The following is a 13747-nucleotide window of genomic DNA, read 5'->3' as shown; positions in this document are numbered from 1 at the left end:
CGTGGGGAGCGCAGCGCAGGTGGCAGAGGGTCCGCCCTTCCCTCTCGTGGGGGAGATGGGGACAGGCGCTTTCCCTCCCCGGGGCCACAGGGGATCTCTTGTGAGGCGAGACCAGCATGTCGCCCCCCAGGTGGGTGTCCGCTTTGTCTGTGGGCTCTGTGATGAACCTCCAGGCCGCCTGAGGAGGGGAAGGGGAAATGAGAGGCAGATGGCGGGTGGGGAGAGAGCGCAGAGGGAGGCAGAGAGGCTCAGACTGAGTGCTGCTGCTGCTGCCTCGCCCCAGGGCCGCTCACAGGCTGCAAGGAATGCACAGGCCTTCCAGAGGGGCTCGGCTGTCTGCGAACAGAGGATGGGTCGAGTAGCCAGAAAGGCAGTGACGATCCAGCCAGGAGAGGACAGGCTTGTGAGACTTGCTTCCACAGCCCTCTCCTGGCCCCCCAGTCTCAGAGATCCCCGGAAGAGGGAGGAGGAGGATGGGTGTAGGGCCAGATTCCCCTTCACCCTGGGCCATGCAGCTGGGGTCTCACCTCTGCTGGAGGAGGCGAAGAGGTCTGAGTGTTGACTGCGGAAACGAGACTGTTCCAACAGACAAACACGGCCGGGGAGCAGGGCGGTGCAGCCAAGATGCATTAAGAGCGCTGCCTCCCAGTGGACATGGGCTTTCAGCAGGACACAGCTGGGTAGGGGGGTGGGGGTTGGTTATTAGAAGACCATTTCATGTTTATACTCCAACAGATTGAGACTCTGCAATGAATGTGCTACACGTGAAAAACCCTTTCTTAAAAGCAAAAGCGGGGGGGGGGGGAAACAGCTTTGGAACATTTTTGGAGTAGGGAATGTAGAAGTAGGGCATGGGAGCTTCTGTGAGTGCAGATGAAGAGGGAGGGCCATCAGCAGGGGACCGAGGGCGTCAAGGAGCAGGTCTTTGTCCTTTTGCTTTCAGGGGACAGAAGTCCAACTCATGCTCACTTCTGCAGAAGTGGGGTTTTATAGGGGGGATCCTGGAGCATCTCATGGAGACCAATAGTTGAGCTGGGGGCAGGGAGGTGACACAGGTGGGCATGAGTGATGGCAAAATCAGCCCCCTCCCAGTCCTCATGTTTTGCTTCCTGCTGTAGGTCAGCCCAAATCTTTCCTCTCACTGTACACAGGTTTGGTCCAAAAGACAGAAAATATGGCCACTCACAGCTTCCAAACATTGTAACATGGAGATTCTGTCCTGAGAATTGACTCTCAATGGCCCCAAGTCTAAAATCCCAGAGGATGACCTCACCGGCCAGGTCAGGACAGTGGACAGTCAGGCTGGCTGGGAGGGCAGCTCCACAGAGGAGCAGGGAAGGCCCCTCCCAGGGAAAGAGGATCGGTGCCGTCAGGCAGTCACAACTGGTGTTCCTGGTGGAAATCAGACTGATACCATGACCTCTGTAAGGAGGGGGTTCTGACGACCCCACCATCCCACCACGAGCTCGGGTGCCTTACAAGCTGCAGAGGTTCTGATGGTGCTGTGGCCTTCAGCTCTCATGAAACCCATGGCAAGGGAAGCAACCTCAGAAATCATAATAGCTGGCATTTATTGTCTACTTACTATGTGCCAGGCCCTGGGCTGTGCTCTGTATGGATTTTCATTAAATCCTCAGAGCAGCTGTATTATTTCCATCCATATCGAGGTCGAGGAGGCAGAGGTTACGTTGGAAAGATTAGGAACCCAAGGCCCTGTGGCTAGTGGAGGCCAGGCCTGGCTCTCCGCCCACATCGGTCTGGCTTCCACATCCACGAGGTTTTAACATTCAGCTCTCCCGCCTCTGAGACTGAAGGTCTGGGACATGGCATTCCCAGAGAAAGTAAAAAAGTCTTCCAGGCCTGGGGTATATTTCTGTTGTGTAGACCTTCAGGCGTCACAACCAGAGTGTGAGAAGCTTCCTAGGGACTGGCTGTGTCCTCGCGAGGTCTCCAGGAGGTCGTGATGAGCATCGGAAGAGGTGACGGCTGTGAGTAGCATCTGTGACAGATAGAGGGGCTACAGAGCTGGATCCTCCAGCCTGATGGTTTGGAGGACAGAACGGGTCCAGGCTCCACTCCCTTCTTCTTATTTTGTCCCTCATCTCCTTTCTCTTCCCTTCCTTTTTTCCCTGTTCCTACTCTAGAGGGAGGGGAGTTTCCCCAGGGACCCAGGGCTTACTACTCAGGCTCTTGTCACTGACTCACTGGAAAATACCCTCTTGCTGGCAAAAATCGAAGGCCGGAGGAGAAGGGGGTGACAGAGGATGAGATGGTTGGATGGCATCACCGACTCGATGGCATCACCTACTCGATGGACATGAATTTGAGTAAGCTCCCAGAATTGGTGATGGACAGGGAAGCCTGGCGTGCTGCAGTCCATGGGGTCGCAAAAAGTCGGAAATCACTGAGCGACTGAACTGAACTGAGTTAGACGTAGGCTGCAGGCATCGCTGATGTCAGCAGAGGGCGCCAAAGCCTCTTCACACACCCAAGGCCCAGGCCTGGCCCAGGAGGGGAGAGCAGAGAGGCAGATTGGCAGGGGGTGGTTATGGCATGCTCCCCGCCTGTTCCTCTTGCCTCAGTCAGCCTGTCCTCTGTATGCCTCTACGCAGAGCTGATGAATGTGCACACACCTTCCTCTGTGTGTGTGTGTGTGTGTGTGTGTGTGTGTGTGTGTGTGTGTATGTGTGTGTGCGCGTGCACACCTGGTCTCCCTGTGTCCAAGAGGAAGTCCAAGGTCACGGCATGGGACAGATACTCTGTGCATAGCAAGCCACTGATTTTACAGACTTCAGTAACATCATTTTCTGGGCAGTCATTGTAATTCTTGTTTCTGTCCTATCATGGGACAGGCCAAGAATGACTGCATGCAGGGAGGGGAAAGAACAGTTATCCAGCTCTCTGTCTGTACCAGGTCTTGGTTAGAAACTTTGCACCTATTATCCTGGTTGGCCAGTCCCAACAGTCATGTAAGCCAGGCAATATTAGTCTCATGAGACAGATGAGGATGTGGCGGCTCGGGGAGGTTAAGTAACTTGCCTGAGGTCACACAGCTAGGAAGTGGAGAAGGTAAGATTTGAACCCTTGTCTCTCTGATTCCAAAGTGCATGTCAGTTTCACACCTAAAGCTGCTCTGTCAGACTTGTGGTTTCCTTTCATGCAGACACCCCTCTGGCCTCCACATCCCCCCTACCCCAGCAAAAATAATGCGCTTGAGAGCAGTCAGTGAAATTCCAGAGCAGCAGCCGGCTTGCGGCTGGAATGACTGAGAAATGAATGTTGATAGATAGAGTGGTGGCTTCTGGGATTCAAGGAATAATATTTAGCAATATTTAGCTGTTAGCTGTGGGCTAGTTAGCTGATGGGGAGTGAGGAACAAGATAGGCTTGGAGGAGAGAGAGAGAGAGAAAGAGAATGAATGGGAATGAAGTGCCAGCTGCCTGGCCTGGCTCCTCACCCTCAGAGTTGGGTCTCTCTGGCCAGCTTTGTATGGAACCATAGCTGGCTGGGGTCTCTTCATGAAGGGAAGTCCCAACTTTATCAGGGCTGGTGGAGCAGAGAATAGGGCTTGCCGAGGAGGATCTGCCAGGGCTTTCAGATTGTCTTCTCCATGTATGTGATATTGGTCCATGAGCCTTTCCAGCTAGGGGGTGTGGGGGTCCAGAGACTAACATCAGCGCAGCTCAGCTCCAAAGCACTGCAACAACCCCCTGGATGGGCTGGGGTTCAGTCTGTCCCTTAGAGTCGTGTGACCTCAGGTGCCCCCTCACGGGCCAGGACATCTCTTTTCTTTCTCACAAGGGGACATCAAGGCACTTGCTCTGGTGTGCCTTGGGTTTGGTTTCCCCAAACACTCTGCTTCCCAGAGGAACAGAGAGAAGTTCCTGCCTTCTCCTCACATGTCTGTGGTTCTGTCCCCCTCTGCCCTCCTCCTCAACCCGCTTTGTCCCCTCCTGGTGTAACTGGTGGAGGCCCCACGCGTCTCCTCAAAGCGCTCTGCCCCCGACTCTGCCCTCAGATTTCACTCAAAGAGCAAGGCCCAGTGTACTAACGATTTGAGTGGTAGACCTCGAAGAGGGTCTCATACCCGTGCTTGAGATGCACTTCTTTCCACCCTTCTCTCCACTTAGGTCCCCGTTTGCCTACCCAGATCCTTCAAGGTGGGCAGCACAGAGGGCCACCAGGCACCGGGGCGCAGCTTCCAAGAAGGCTGTGCAGAGTTATAAATAACAATGACACTGTTCTCTGTAGAAGTAGCACCAGGGCTGGGGAGGGGAAGGCGGGACAAATAGGGAATGTAGGTTTGACCTAAATGCATGACCCCATGTGAATCAGGGAGCAGGGGGAGCTGCTGAGCGCAGGGAGCCCGGATCTGTGATGACAGGGGCGGGGGGGAGGCTTAAGAGGGAGAGGACTTGCATGTGCTCACAGCTGATTCCCAGGTGGCGCTCTTGGTAAGGAACTCACCTGCCAATGCAGGAGACATAAGAGACGGGATTCGATCCCTGGGCCTGGAAGATCTCCTGGAGGAGGAAACAGCAATCCACTCCAGTATTCTTGCCTAGATAATCCCATGAACAGAGAAGCCTGGCAGGCTACGGTCCATAGGGTCACAGAGAGTTGGACATGATGGAAGCAACTTAGCACGCATGCCTGCATAGCTGACTCACGCTGTTGTAAAACTGAAACTATCACAACACTGTAAAGCAATTATACTCCAATTAAAAACAAATAAAAAGAAGTAGGGCCACAAACCTTCTGGGACTCTGAGTCTGAGCAGCTGAACAAGAGAGGCCCCAAAGCCAGAACGCAGGACAGCTGCCTGAGCCTGACCCCCACCCTGGCCACACTGCAGGTGACCCATGGCCAGTTACTTCCCTCGTGGGCCTGGATTCCTTTGCCTGAGTTCTCTTCCCTGCAGACCACGCTGCCTGGCAGAGAGGAACACGGACCCCCAGGCCAGGCCCCAGCAAGTCCACACAGACCCCGTGCTGCCCGCTTGACCGCCCCCATGGATTCTACTCTGGGTTTCCCCTGGGGCGCTCACAGCCAGGACCTGGAGCACATGCTATAAATTCAGCGAGTGCTCCGATTTCAGCTCACCTGGGAGCCGTAGTTTGCTGGGGGCAGAGCCAGTAAGTGAAGGCACTGGTGGCTTTCTGAGAAAGAAAAGAAGCTCTGGTCTGTAGCACTTGCCAACTTCCATGTAACAAATACTGCCCCCGCCCCCCATGACCAATCTCAGGCTCCCAACATGAAGTGCAGAGTGCAGAATTGGGAAGAGATGTGGAAATATGCGTTTTCGAGCCAGCACCAGCCCATTTCCGTACTCCATCCGGCCAGGGGAAGGGCATAAATTCAGGAACCCTAACCTCAAGGATGTGCTGGCTTCCGCCAGGGAGGAACCAGCGAGCAGACCCCTAAATCATTGTGTTCGCCCCCCCCCCAGGTCGATTTAACAAGGAAGAATAAAAGGTCAAGAGTGCGTTTGAGAGTGAATCTCTTTCCAAAACAATCGGACCACTTAGCAATTTAATTGCCTAAATATTTTTTACCTAATTTAACAATTGCTCATCCTAGAAGTAATTGGACCACATGTTATTGAATTAGAGGGATTTAGTATCTGAAAGGGGGGCTTCGCTGGTGGCTCAGTGGTAAAGAATCTGCCTGCAATGCAGGAGAACTGGGTTCGATTGCTGGGTCAGGAAGATCCCCTGAAAATCCACTCTATTATTCTTGCCGAATTCTTGGGCACGACTGAGTGAATGACTAAGCAGCAGCAGCAATGCCTAAACTGAAGAAGCAATAACATTTGCATCTTTGAATTGAGTCGCTGATTCACACTTGGCTGGGGTAGGGGCAGGGGGACCTGGTTCTCTAGCGAGCTGCCCTCGCTGCCCTGGAGCCCAATGCCTGGAGCAGGTTTCATGGTCAGCTAGGGCTGAGCCTGTGCCCTCCTGGGCCTGTGCTGCTGTCTGTGCTCATCACTCCCCAGTTTCCACCTCTGTCCCTAGATTCTCCCATTTCTGCCCCTGACTTTCTCCATTCTGGGCTGTCCTCTCATTTCTGCCTCTGTCTCCACTCACCTTACCCCTCTCTGTCTTCCTCACTTCTTTGTGCTTTTTGTCTGTCTGTGTTTGCTTTATACCTCAATATCTCTTCCCTTGTTGTCTCTGCTGTCTGTTTTCCTTGGCCTCTCTCTCTTACACATACACACACACACACACACACACACACACACACACACACCTGGCCCTGTCTTCGAGCCCCAGTTCCTCCTTGTTTTGGTTCTCCAGCTGCATGCTGGTCCTGTCCACATCCACCCTGGCACTCTGAGGCCTGATTGACCTCCCTCCTCCTGGCTGATCTGCCTGCCTCTTGAGGGAAGATCAGAGCCAGAACCTGTGCAACGAACCACTCCACACACTCAAGATTTCATTACACCTGGGAGCTGCAGATGGTTGGGGTGGGATGGGGCACATGCAGTGGAGGCTCTCTGAAGAAGATGAAATCCTTGCTTGGTAGCATTTCTGATTTCCTTGGTGTAAATACTCTCATCGTGGCTGGTTCCAAGCTACCGATGCAATGATGATGTGTTGGAAAAGATGCACACATTGGTTCCTCTGAGCCAGTGCGAGCTGATTTCAGCATACCAGCAGGCGATGGGGTGGAAGGAGATTCGACAGGACCTGGCGGGGGGCTGCTAACAGGGCTGACCGCAGAGCAGCCCCCCGCAGCCTTCCCAGGGCAAGGGCTCACGGGGCCTGACGGGCTCTGCTCTGGGCTGACAGCCGACTCCACCCAGGCCCCTGCTTCCTTGAAGCTGGCTTCACAGTCCGCTCACCTTCGGGTGGGGCAGGGCGCCCGAGGACTGACTTTCACAGTCACCAAGGAAGGCTTCCAGATGAAACGCCTGCACTGAGCTTCAGGCAGAGGGACAAGGGCGTACGGAAGGGCGTTAACGGCCAGAGGGCATGAGCCAGACTGTGTGTGTGTGTGTCTGTGTGTGTCTGTGTGTGTGTGTGTGTTTATGTGTGTGTGTGTCTGTCTGTGTGTGTGTATGTGTGTGTCTCTGTGTGTGTGTATGTGTGTGTGTATGTGTGTGTCTGTCTGTGTGTGTGTGTCTGTGTGTGTGTCTGTGCATGTTTATGTGTGTGTGCATATGTGTGTGTGTCTGTCTCTGTGTGTGCATGTGTGTGTGCATGTATGTGTGTATGTCTCTGTGTGTGTCTCTGTGTGTACGGGTGTGTGTGTATGTTCTCTGTGTGTCTCTGTGTGTATGTGTGTGTGTGTCTGTGTGTGTGTGTCTCTGTGTGTGCGGGTGGGTGTATGTGTGTGTATGTTCTGTGTGTGTGTATGTGTGTGTCTGTGTGTGTCTGTGTATGTGTGTGTCTGTGTGTGCGTGTGTGTGTGTGCATGTATGTGTGTGTGTGTCTCTGTGTGTGTCTCTGTGTGTGCGGGTGGGTGTATGTGTGTGTATGTTCTGTGTGTGTGTATGTGTGTGTCTGTGTCTGTGTGTGCGTGTGTGTGTGTGCATGTATGTGTGTGTGTGTCTCTGTGTGTGTCTCTGTGTGTGCGGGTGGGTGTATGTGTGTGTATGCTCTGTGTGTGTGTGTGTGTGTGTCTGTGTCTGTGTCTGTGTGTGTCTGTGTGTGCGTGTGCATGTATGTGTGTGTCTGTGTGTGTGTCTCTGTGTGTGCGGGTGGGTGTATGTGTGTTTCTGTGTGTGTCTGTCTGTGTGTGTGTGTCTGTGTGTGTGTGTGTCTCTGTGTGTGTCTGTGTGTGTGTGTCTGTGTGTGTCTGTCTGTGTGTGTCTGTGTGTTTCTGTGTGTGTGTGTCTGTGTGTGTATGTGTGTGTGTGTATATATGTGTGTGTGTGTTTCTGTGTGTGTCTCTCTGTGTGTGTGTATCTCTGTGTGTGTGTGTGTGTGTGTGTGTATGTTAGTGTATGTGTGTGTAGGGGGCAGGGACATGGCTGCTCTGGGTGGTATTGGTGATCACGAGCAGTTCAGTGTGGCCAGAGCATGAAGTTTGAGGCTGGAGGGGAGAAGTGGTGCAGGAGAGGCAGACGTGGGTGAGGGTCCTGGAGACTCTGAAGACTGAGGGAAAGAACCCGGGCTTTTCCGGAAGGCAGTGAGGAGAGTAAGGAGATCTGTTGTCTTAGTTTGGTTTCCAGACCTTTACACAAGGATTTGGGTGAAGTCATTTGTTTTTCAGATGATTCCAGGAAGCAGGTGAGGGATGGGGAAATAGGATGGAGGTAAGAGGAGAAAGCATGTATAATGAGCAGGCTACTGATGTGAGCAATCGGGACCCCAGCCGAGTGGGGTCCCTGTGAACATGGCCCAGAATTGTCTAATGGAGTGTGAAAAGCAGGGGTATTAATCTGCTGTGACACCTCCCTTGTTGGTGGAAGGTTTCTCTTGGGGTGTCAACACCCCAGCCTTCCAGTCTGACCCACGTGGGGGCTGAGTTCACCCCAGGGTCAGACAATGCCCTTATGAAGAGAGATAAGATGCTGTGGGTCTTGGTCCCAGGCCAGGAGCAGCAGAGAAGCCTGTTCTGGCCAGGGCCTTTGGACGGCTGCCTCTGTATCGGGCAGCACCGGGGTTGTTAGTGACCCTGGGGAGGGCATTTCAGAGGGATAAAGGGGCAGCAGCCAGAGAGGGCTGACATACGGGGAGAACGAGAGTTGGTACAGAGGACACAGACTACTCCAAAAAGCACAGATAATGGGGGAACTGTTCCAAGGCCTGTGGGGCTGGGGCAAAGGTGAGTTGCATGTGGACAGGGGAGCTACTCAGAGCCCGGGGGGAGCAAGCAAGTGGCCTGGCCACTCTACCTGCTGCCAGACCTGGGCTGATGGAAGTCTGCATGGGGCCTCCATCGAGTCCTGCAGACTCAGATTGAGTACTCCAGACTTGGCCCGGGCACTAGCTGACACCTTTCACTTCCATATTTCTCCCTGGGTGTCACGGATTGGCTCAGCACTATCGGTTCTGCAAGCATTTATTGGATTGATGGGGAGCAGACAGGCCTGTCCTCTCCAGGGGGAGCAGACCCCACATTAGGCATCAAGGGGGAGAGGAAAGGAGATGGACCTTCCTGTCCGCTAGTCTGGGAAAGTTACACCTGTGCAATGACGGATACAGGCAATGGACTGGGGCAGGTAGTGACGGAGGTGTCAGGGAGCAAGTAAGTCGGAGAGGAGACAGCTGTTCTGCAGAGCTGGGGCAGCCAAGCCTTGAGTGATGAGGGATAATTAGAGGTAGAGAAAAGAGGGGTCAGGCATTCCTGGACCTCAAAGACTTCCTAGCCTGTTTACCCCTTCCTGGTAACTGAGTATCACATACCTTCAAGATTAGGGACCTGCTGCCTACAGAGGCCATCCTTTCATAGCCAGACCCCAGTGACCATCCTTTGATGGATCAGACTGCCTTTGCTGGGGATTGACACAGAGGATGTTTGGAAGGAGTTGAGGCCTGTCGCACTGGGCCTTCAGCTTAAAGGAAGAGGCTGCTTTCTTAGGTTTAGTTTCCTGGTGTGTAGGCTGAATAGCAGCTCCTACCCAAAGATGTGTGTGCTGTGTGCTCACTCACTTCAGTTATATCTGACCCTTTGCAACTGACTCTCCTAGTGGCTCAGATGGTAAAGCATCTGCCCACAATGCAGGAGACCCGGGTTCAATCCCTGGGTCAGGAAGATCTCTTGGAAAAGGAAATGGCAACCCCCTCCAGTAGTCTTGCCTGGAAAATCCCATGGACGGAGGAGCCTGGTAGGTTATAGTCAGTCCGTGGGGCCGCAAAGAGTCGGACACCACTGAGCGAGCCCACCAGACTCCTCTGTTCATGAATTCTCCAGGCAAGAATACTGGAGTGGGTTGCCATGACTTCTCCAGGGGATCTTTCCGACCCAGGGATTGAACATGCATCTCCTACATTGCAGGCAGATTCATTACCCTCTGAGCCACGTGGGAAGCCCCCGCCTAGAGATATCAACATCCCAATCCCCAGAACCTGGATGTTGCCTTACATGGCAAAAGGGACTTTGCAGATATGATTAAATTAGGGTTCTTGAGAGGGAGAGATCATGCTGGATTATCAAATGGACTTCAATTGTCATCCCAAGGGTCTTTATGAAAGGGAGGTAAGAAAGTCCAAGGCGGAAGCAGGAAGCAGAGATTGGAGTGATGTGAGAAAGGGGCCACCAGCCAAGGAGTTCAGGTGGCCTCCAGGAGCAAGAGAAGACAGGAATCAAACTCTCCCCTGGATCCTCCAGGAGAGACCAGCCTGCCTGCACCTTCACTGTAGCTCAGAGAGGCTGAATCTGGACTTCTGGCCTCCCGAGCTGTAAGAGAATAAATGGGTGTTTGAAGCCAGTTTGTGCTGATCTGTTTCAGCAGCTAGAGGAAATGAATACGCCTGGGAGGCAGATTTGGCGATAAAGATTTGCAAGTAGGGGTTTGAGTGAGGAGTGCCCCTCACCTGTAGGGTGAAGGAAGCAGAGATGGGCAGAGCAGGCTGCCGAAATGCTGTGGAGTAAACAGACAGTCACTGGCTTCAGAGCATCCTTAAAATTCTCCCACAGGTGGTCCTCCCAACACAGCCTGTGGACAACACTGAGGATGCCTACCCTCCCCAACTTCTTTACTGGGTATCCTGGTACTGTGTCCTGCGGTTCCTCTGCTCTATGGGGACTGTGCTGTGCATAAGAATAACAGGGATAAGATCACGTGCTGACCATTTAAGCAGTTTCAGAAAGTACTTTGGTTTCTCTGCATTTTTCACTTTTTGGGTCAGTTGCAAAGCTATAGAAATCATTGTAAAGAGAACAGGTAAGTCTTTTGTTTAATTACAATTCTAACAATTGTCTCCATTTCAGAAGAATTCTGTCTAGTTTCCTCCCCAAATGGATAGTACTCCACACTATTTGCAATCACAGTGAATGTTCATTTTTCAATATCCTGCTTTCTTCAAGTCACATTATATTGCGTTTTTGACTAGATTTGAAGTTAGGACTCTAAAGCTGTGAAGCAGAAGGAGCAGGATTGTTGGCAGTCCCTCAGTGGCTGCGGAGGCGGAGAGTTCCTTCAGATGGGGAGCCAGGCAGGAAGGCCTGTCTTCCTCGTCTCCTATAGAGTCTGTTTGATGAACTGTGGCCTGCTGTTCACCTGTGGCACTTGCCAGGGTTCCTGGTCCTCGTTGCAGTGGTAGGCGGTGATGAGCATCAAGTACATGGTGAAGAACTTCAACAAAAGCATTTGTTGGGAGGCCTGGCTTAATTTCAAAAATTCTGGCTAGCATTCTATAGAAACCTGGGGTCATTGATCTTAGTGAGGTTGGGTTTCATGTGCACTCAGAGGTGGCTCTAGGGCCAGGTTTGGCTGAGGCCCACGGGTCCCTTTCTTGGGCTGGAGAGGCCCTGTCCTATACTGGCCTCTCATTCAGGGCCTGAGACCTTTCATTTAGCGCGGATGACTTAATTAGACCTGAGACTCCAGAGAGCTGCAGGCTCATGAGGCTTCCCACCTTGTTCTAAGACCTTCGTCACAGGAGAGTTCAGTGATTTTTTTAGTCACACACATGATTTTGTTGTCGGTCAGAAGCTGGAAGGGACAGAGATTGCCAGAAGCCATGGACTGGAGAATCACCTTTAGGGACACCTCTGATGAACTGATACTGGTTTATCTGTGATATGGCCTCCTTTGAATAGGTGTGGGAATGGTGGAAGGGGTGGAAAAAGAAGAAGGTGGATGAAAAGTTAGAATAGGAGGAGAAAAGGAGAGTGCACTCTCTGTCCCTCCTCTGTCCCCTGAATGACCAGCTCTCCAGGTGCCTGTTGTCTCCACCGTCTCCAAATCCCATGTTGCTCAGAGATCAGCCAGGTTACAAGGCCAGAAGGTGATGGGAACACAGGCCTTTCAGCACAGTGTCACACATTCTGTACAGAGAAGACCACCCCCTGGGCCCCCTGCTCTGGGCTTCCCCCAGTCAAGGTGGGCTCCTAGATCCTGGGAGCGACCCTGGGCTGCAGAGAGTGGGTGTGCATTGCCCAAGTGGAGACTTCACTCTGGGGTGTTGGGGAGAAATCCTGGGGTTCTGTTTCAGGGTCAGCAATCTTCTGAGTAAATCTTGTTTTAGAGGTTGATCCTGCACTTTCCAGAAGGAGTGGCCGCGGACTCACCAGCCTGGGCTCTGCATCAGAGGAGGAGGAGGGGCAGCGGGAGGGAGGACGGCGCATCTTCTCAGAGAGGCTGCCCAGGGCACGTGCTGCTTCTCTTTCCAGTCGGGTTTTTAATTCCCAACAAGCGAGGGCAGGGCCAGGCTGGTCACCACAGGAACTGACTGGTCACCTTCTCTTCCCTTATACTGTGCCTGCCGTCTTTCTAATCAGAAGTTCCCCTCAAGATGGCCTCTGTTTTGTGTGAGGTGAAGCTGAGGTCTGAACTTCCAAGTCTTGGCCTCGGGGATGAGCTCTCCACTGTGGTTCTTCATTGGTGTGGAGGCGGAGGGCTCATGGGCTCCCAGGCGGGGCAGCTGGTTAAGGCCCATCAGAGACATGGGTGGGGTAGTCTTTACACTGAGATCTCAGAAGCATATGCACTTTGAAGGCCATGATGCACAGTAGGAATACATTTTGCAAAAAGCCCCTGTGCATGCACTACATGTATGTGAGTACTGAGCACAAACTTTTACCCATGCAGATGAATCAGAAGCTTCAGGAAATAGGGTTTATCCTTACCATGTGCAATGCTCTCCATCAGTTTCTACTTCTTGTCATTCCCTTTTATTCCAATCTGCAGTGTAATGTAAGCGGCATGCCACTTAAAGATGATCATCTGAAACGTGAAAGACATGATATGGCTCTCTCTCTTCCTGCAAACCGATAGTTCACTGGCTTAGAAGAAGGATCCAGAAGATCAAGCTGGAGTCAGTGTCTGTCAGCCCCTTGGGGTCCGATTCACTGTGTGGGCTCTGCCCAGCTCCCCACAGTGTCCACTGACCCCACCGCTTCCTGAGGGCCAGGCTGGCAGGGTAGGCTGACCACTCTCCCCCCGTCTCCAGTGTCCAGCTCCTTGGAGAGCCGGTCTGCCCTGTGCATGTGTATCAGATGTACTATCCTTGGGGTCTGGGGGTCAACAGTGGATGGGGCCCGAGCCACAACTCAGTCTCCCAAGCAAAACATCACACTTAGAACCTCTGCTCCTTGTATTTCATGTTTTAAAACTCTAATTACACAAATATAAAAGGAGAGTTAGAGCAAAAATCATAAAAATGGTTTATTATCCTTCCATATAACTTCTTTTATTTTTGAGAACCAGCCACATTTCTTCTTTTTCTAAAGAAAAATTGGAAAGTGCTTCCCTGGTGGCTCAGTGGTAAAGAATCCGCCTGCGGAAGACATGGGTTCGGTCTCCGATTGAAGAAGATCCCGCGCCGCAGAGCAACTGAACCCATGCGCCATAACTATTGAGCCAGCGCGCCAGCCCAGGAGCCTCGGCAACTGAGCCCACGTGCCCCAACTCCTGGAGCCCGTGCTCTGCAAGGAGAGGAGCGTCACAGTGAGAAGCCTGTGCATCGTGACGAGAGAGGGGGCCCCCTTTGTTGCAACTGGAGAAAACCCCTGCAGCCACAGAGACCCAGTACAGCAAAAACAAATGAATAGGTGGTGTGCATGTGTCTGCTCTTCACATAGAGTTAGTTTATAATCAGATATGTTCATCAGGACTGATCTTATGTCTACATAG

Source organism: Dama dama, chromosome 13 (assembly GCF_033118175.1).
Source record: "Dama dama isolate Ldn47 chromosome 13, ASM3311817v1, whole genome shotgun sequence".
In the NCBI taxonomy this organism is placed as follows: Eukaryota; Metazoa; Chordata; class Mammalia; order Artiodactyla; family Cervidae; genus Dama; species Dama dama.
Note: the sequence above shows the minus strand (reverse complement) of the source record.